This window comes from Pieris rapae, chromosome 15 (assembly GCF_905147795.1).
Source record: "Pieris rapae chromosome 15, ilPieRapa1.1, whole genome shotgun sequence".
In the NCBI taxonomy this organism is placed as follows: domain Eukaryota; kingdom Metazoa; phylum Arthropoda; class Insecta; order Lepidoptera; family Pieridae; genus Pieris; species Pieris rapae.
The window spans coordinates 5,777,026-5,784,494 of NC_059523.1; the positions used below are offsets into that span (position 1 = coordinate 5,777,026).

Below are 7,469 nucleotides of genomic sequence, written 5' to 3' on the forward strand. Positions count from 1 at the left end.
ATAGTTGAGAGAATTTAAATAGCTTTTTCCGTAGCGAGTAGACTTAGCAAATATTTTATTCGACGTAATGACAACAGACTCTGATAGTTATCTCACGTATTGCGTGTTGTACGAGGAATGAGTGAAGAGTTAATTGTCGCAGTAGTTATTTGGGGTATTAAGGACCCACAAGTTCGCGCCGCCGCGACTTGTGCTAATTTATCATCGGAAGGCTTAGTTAAATTCCTCTCATTATATACCAAGCCCCTAGAACCGCGCTCTATAATACAAAATCACGTTAAAACGAGATAATTTTCAGTCTAATATTAACTGTTCATGATTCATATAGGGAAATTGGTCATATACAAATTTTGTGTCCTAAAAAAAAACTAAGTATGAAACCGCACCAGAGACTCAATCTACAAACAATTCAAGTTTAGAAAAAAGGCAGTTTTCTAATATCAAAATTATTTGCACATTTTGTAAGAAGGTAGGACATAAAACGGAGGACTGTTTTGTTCGACAGCGTTCCGAGTCGAGCGGTAGGCTAAATTAGTTATAGTTTACCGCCCTTATAAAATGTCGTATGATGAAAAATTACGCGTTAGAGATATCATAAAAGATGTGTTAAATCAATAAATAATTAGAGATAGAGATTTGTAAAGAAAAAAGCGATTCAGATAGGCTTTGTGTCGACTTTAAACTTAAAACTCAAAGACACTTAAAATACCCGCTTCCGTTAATTGAGGACCATATTGTTTGGCTAGGTAAAGCTACCTATTATATTTACCTTGATATGGCTACTGGCTTTCACCAGATAAAATTAAATAAAAAACATCGACACCACTCCGAGATTCGTAACACCTGAGGGTCACTATGAGTACATAAAGATGCCATAAGAATTAGGCAATGCACAGGTTGTATATCAACGAATTATATCAAATACGTTACGATTTTACATAGATTCAGGCAGAGCCCTTGTGTGTTGTAATTGTGTATATGACGTATTATTACCTAGTAAAACAATAGAAGAGGGTTTAGGTACATTACATGATGTGTCAGAGATGGGGGTAAGGGTAAGGGACCCAGACAGGCTTTTCCATTAATTTAAAAAAAATGTAACTTTCAGACTACGGAGATCGAGTATCTATGCCGAGTCATTAGCAATGGTCAAGATATGAAGACATCGTGCATTGCGAGGTTGACTCGCAAGGGTGTGCATTTCAATGGCGGCGATTTTGTATTTGTGCCAAGCTGTTGGTAAGCTAGACTCCTGTATGCGCGGACCATATGTGGTTTTAGCGACGTTGTCGCAGGACAGATATGAACTAAAATTAGTCGCTGGTTCTTATGGTAAAGCTGCCGCGGAATACATGTTGCCCTGGCGCGGGGAATGGACCCCTGATGTGTGTGCCGCATTCTTTGAGAGTAAGTAATTTTTACTTGCCTTTTCAAAACTTATGTATGTTGATAAATGTTTGAGAGAACTGTAATTTTATTAGGACTGCTTATCATATAGGTAGTACCTATTTTGGTAAAGACCTGCGGGAGTCTTGTGTGATAGTAATGGAGTCGCTCTTACTATCAATAGCAATGGATTCGCTCTTGCTTAGTGTGATGTACAGTAATGGAGTCGCTCTTACTGTTAAAGCAATGGAGTCGCTCTTGCTTAGTGTGATGTACAGTAATGGAGTCGCTCTTACTGTTGAAAGCAATGGAGACGCTCTTGCTATGTAAAAAAAAATGAACTAATGTTGTGTCGAGAGTAATGGATGCGCTCTTACTTTCGATGAAGTTATGTTAATTTAACGTTATAATAACAAAAATGATGTAATTTTTAGGTGGCGCTGATGATGACGATAGTCCTTCACCACAACCACCGCACGTGATACAAGAGTCATCAGCAGGTCAAGTTTCAACATGCCAACCTGCCTATCATCACACGGGCGAGGACGCACCGTCGTCAGGAGAGGCCGAATAAGCTGTAAAAAAGTCAAGTGGAGTGTAGCAGTGGGGTATACTGGACTAAACTGGTTTTCAGGCTATATAAGCACGGCGCGCTGTATGGTCGGGCGCACTTCTTCGACGCTCGCACTAGATATAGGACGTTACTATTGTTGTTAAATTTGTGGTTAATTTCGTGTAATTTAATTTGGTTATTTTTAGTAATTTTATTTGTTAATTTCTAACTATATAATAATTACCAGCGGTAAACAATTTTTCTTAGAAATCTTAAAAGGGAATCCTAGTGAGGGGGCCAGTGCACTCTACTTTATCGAAACATTCCTGTATATTGTGTCTAATAAATAAGGTAATAAAAATGAAAGGAATTGGCCGTGTTCTTAGTATGAAGTGTCCCCTTGTTCTAAATTAAAATCAATAAAAAATAAAACTTAATCACAATTTTACGACATTTAATTGTCCAACTACCAAACAGTATTATATATAATATCGATTTTGATGAATTTTGAATTAAATTAAAATAACTTAATTAAGTAATAAACGCCAAAGCGGTATATTTGTCTTTACGTTTCTGTGCTCGTATTTTATGTTTTCCTTTATCAGATATTTAATTTTAAAGTATATACTTATTAAAAAAAATTCATGTTAAGAAAGACTGTACCAGCGCAAGGGGGTTGAATCATATACATTTTTTCTTGAAATTAGAGTTTTATTCAGTAATCATGCTTATATTGGTCGTAGTATGGGTTCTATTAAATGTTCTTCCATGTAAGTAATGACATGTCAAATGAAATGTGTTGACGCATAATTTCTTTGTAATCTATGGTTTATATAACAAACACTAGCTATGGTTAAACCACAATCTTATAGAACTTACAGTTTATATTGCTATAAATCCATGATAAAATAAACTTATTTTCATATATATATAATTTAAGAAGATTAATTTAATTTGTCAGGGTTATTTAATACTAGAACCTCAAACAACAAAAATAATTTAATCATCTTTTTTGAACACTTTATTGTAATTTTTTTTCATCGGTTCTGTAAAGCCAACCACTGGTTTAGTTTATAAGAATAAGGGTGTTATGATATAATATTTATGTTCGTACACAGAATTAGAATGAAAGAATCCTGTACGGATAAACTTAATACCTTTGTTGCCTCAGATTGGTTTCGTAATCATTACAATAAGAATAGCAAATATATATTTTAATAGGCTTTGAAAAAACTAAGCACAATCTATGTGACATCAGATTATATAAGACGATTAACAATGTTAAAGCTACGAGACTCCACATATTATATTAACAAATTCCTGATAACATATAAGATGATTCATTTCATTAACAATATTTAACCATGAAAATATTTGAACGATGTATGCTCGTCTTTCCGTAACAAATACGCATTCAAATGCGAGTAAAGTGCCAATTCGTCGAAGAAAAAATATTTTGGCATATACATAAGGTTTATTAAAACCTTCACGGCGTATTCGGTTGAGATTGTGAGGCGAGACGACTTGGCGTCTTGAGACCCTCAAAAAAATAGCCACACATTATTATTATTTAAATCTACTTCCTTGTAACCTATTGAATAGGGGTGTCTTGTGGTGAAACGGATTGATGTAGAATTACTGTATCTCCAAGCACTTTATTAGTTAAGGCTGAGGTTTTTTATAGATCAGGGGGCAAACGGGCAGGAGGCTCACCTGATGTTAAGTGATACTGCCGCCCATGGATACATGGGCTCGCGAGTACTTTGCCGGCCTTTTAAGAATTGGTTATTGTTAATATTTTAGCTTTATTGAAAGAACAAAGTATCATCAGCTTAAACTCTGTATTTCAATGTGATTGGTTATAAAAAAAATCAGTGGCGCTATAACCTCCTTAGGTCCTGGCCTCAGATGTCTGCATCTGTTTCATGATCATTTTTAAATCTAATAGGCAAGTAAGTGTTCAGGCTCCAGTGCCTGACACACGTCGTCGACTTTTTGGGTCTAAGACATGTTGGTTTCCTGACGATGTTTTCCTTCACCGTTTGAGTAAATATTAAATGCGCACATAGAAAGAAAGTCCATTGGTGCACTGCCCGGGATCGAACCTACGACCTCAGGTATGAGAGTCGCACGCTGAAGCCACTAGGCCAACACTGCTCATGATTTGTTATAAAGCAAGGAAACTTTCTTAGTTTACTACTGGGGTATACTGTAAACATTGTTTTCATTTATATTAAAACTAAGAACGTTTTAATAGAAAATCATGATTAACATTATAAATTATAAACCAGTTAAAATCTATGTAGTATCTACAACTCATTATTTTACGCAGATCTTTTACTTTTAGTATTTAGTTATGACGTTATTAGAAAACTGTAATTAAAGTTATAAAGTCTTGTATATAAATTAAAAAAAATTTAGCAACGTCTGGTACCACGTTAATGAAAGTATGTCACTGTAGGAGGTTATCTTTCTAAGGTTACATCATATTTTAGTTTAATACGTAAAAATTGAAACGATGACGACTGCTATAGGTCTCCCTGGACCTTCATTTAAAAATGTGAATGTGCAAGTTGTTTCTCTGTCTACACTGCTTTCGTAATCGTTCATATAAGAGCAATATACAAGTATCACACCATGGCAAGAGACCAGATGCCATCATTATAATCTCTAGGAAGGTTGGACGGGCTTTTCGTATAGAAGGCTACTTGTGTAGAAACAACTTTTTTTCATTTCCATCGGATTAAAAACACCAGGGCCGTAAGGTCCAAGTGCAATTAATTATTATTTGTACCTACAGGACAACTACATCCACGATTGAAGTGCTGTTTTTATTCGTAAATCTATTTTAAATTTTTTTTAATCTTTATTTTACAAAATAATATAATATATCACAATATGTTACATTAGAAAAAAATTGTGGTTTGTATTAATGTAAGCATAGTCTTGTTTAGGATAGCGACAAATGCATGTAAAAGTAGTTTTTTAATTTAGAATTATTATTTTCATGTATATTTTTTATTGTAGATCATTAAAACATTTAATTACATATTAATATTATGTTTTATTGTCCCATATCTGATCGCTTGGGTATATAATAACAACGGACATTTGAAACATTGTATTCTGTAGTGATAATGAACGCCAAAGCAATATTTTTAGTTTGCCTTATGCTGGCATGCTTGATAGCATCTGCCTACGCTTCTGGTAAGTCATAATTTGTAATTAATTAATTGATAATAATACATATAAATCAATTTTATATACAGGCATAAAAATATCCTAGAAACATCCAACTAGTTTCTTCTTTCTTGTGTAATTCATGGAATAAAACAGTATATAGTTCATGAGGCTGGACGTTATATAAGTGAATAAATCTGTCTCGTAACGGTTACTGTGATACGAGAAATCAGTATCACCGCTCAACGCTTCGCGCTGTATACATTTACTGAAAATTATGAAATTCATAAATATTTGTTTACTTAGAGATAATGTAGCATATAAATGGAATTCTTGATATCGCTTCAATGATTTCAGTGTTTGTTCTTTCATTTTTTTAATATATATTGTCATTTTTTAAATTATATTACAAACATTTACCACAATTTAAAGGAAATAGATACAGTATATGCAAGGTTAGTCCCTCGTGGATATTATATAAAATTGACATAATATACTAATTCACAAATTTTTACTTACAGCTAATCCAGGGGGCGATTTAGTAAAATGTAAGCATTATTTAATTAAATTTATTTGAAAAACTTGACTCCACGATTTCCACTTTGTATGGATGTTACAAATACTTAATTATTAATACCCGAAAATTTATTGGGTGTAATTTCATTTATACTATTTATTAAAGAGATGGCAATTAAGTTTACCTTATATCCAAATTTAAGCCAAATTATTACAAGCAAGTATTTAATCATTGTTATTTTTAATAATTCTAGCTAATCCATCCAATAGAGCTACAGACAACAGCGATCAAAACGCAAATCTCGGCCAAGCTCAACAGGAACGAAGAGGACTATTTGGTTGAAAGTCGCCGTCCCAATGGTTTATAAATAAAAAAATCTAATTATAATTAAATGTTATTTTACTCATCGTCTCATATCAAAAGAAGTTATTAACACTTTAAGGATATACAGAATAGTTTAGAGATATATAAATTGAATTAAATTAATGTATTCTGAATATTACATAATATAAATCAAGTCTTAATAAATGACTAAGAAGATTTAATTTTAAATAATTTTCAAATTTTTTAAATGTATAACGGCCCTATAAATCGACTTAAATGTCTCATGAATTTATATGTAATAATTTATGATGATTATTTATGGAAAATTGTTTTGGATAAAGATAACGGATAAGAACAATGGTTCTAATTTATCATAGTCAAATGTGTATTTATCGATTTTATTACACAATCACACACAGTGCTCACACAGTGCTACCGAATTAACTACTAAAGTCTTTTTAAAGAATTACATATTCCTCCTAGGCACCGACACCTAAAATTTTTTTTAATTATCCAAATAGGACCTTCATACTCCGTATTTACATATATTTACGAATTCTGCTTTCTGAGTAGAGGAAACTTAAAGAATATATTTTTCAATCTTTTTATTTAACTATTATTCAACAAGTTCTAAAATTTAATCAGTGTTATACATTATCCATATTTATATTATAAAAAGCAATCGTTTTTGTTTTTGTTTGAATGTTTGTAATATTTTTACACAAAAACTGGACCATTTTGAAAATCATCTTTCACCATTAGTAAACCGCATCTTCACTGAGTAATAATAATGAGCTTAATAACATTTTTAAACATCTTAATGTAATAATAATATAATAATATAAGTCAAGTTTTGAAAAAAATATCCATAAAAGTCTGTTTTCGAGCGTGCTGTGGAAACTTATGATGATAGAACATAAAATATGTTGTACAGTATTAACGAAACATTATCTACAAAAATAATGTTTTGCCCAAGGGCAATTGTATGTTGGCCTACCCCGAGTCGTAACTCCAAAACATGAAATTATATTGCAGCCTCAAAACAAAACTACGTCAAATATTGTGTAACTATATTTACATGTATATTACTATAGTAGGATGTTTAGGATTTAGATTTTTGTTTCTTTTTCATTTTTAACAATTCAAGCAATTATTGCTGAACTGATAATCATTTTTTTCTATACCTACTTTAAATCAATAATTTTTCATGACTGTATAGTATTTTTACGTTTACTAATGTCCAAAATACTACGTAAATGATGTCACGAATTTAAATATTTATTAATTATATATAATATATTCGTTGTAGTATATGTATATTGATTAGTTTATTTATTTATTTTACTGTGTACTTATGAAAGGGAGTAATTAAAAACTAAGTAAAATAAAACTTTTCAAACACCAAAAATATATCTTATAACTTAGCAGTCTTTCCACTACCACGAGATCGGTATCTACGCGAGTGAAACCGCGGGGCACTGTTAGTGTATATACGAACAAAGCTGCATA

The 7,469-nt window shown here is 32.0% G+C and overlaps 1 long non-coding RNA gene across 1 annotated transcript; it reads left to right on the top strand.

The window, feature by feature from the left end:
- Positions 1–5,006: 5,006 nt before the first annotated feature.
- On the top strand, positions 5,007–6,028 carry LOC123689794. The gene is made up of 3 exons (XR_006750681.1): positions 5,007–5,146; positions 5,641–5,667; positions 5,890–6,028. It is a non-coding gene; the product is annotated as an uncharacterized LOC123689794 (long non-coding RNA).
- The last annotated feature ends 1,441 nt before the right edge of the window (positions 6,029–7,469 follow it).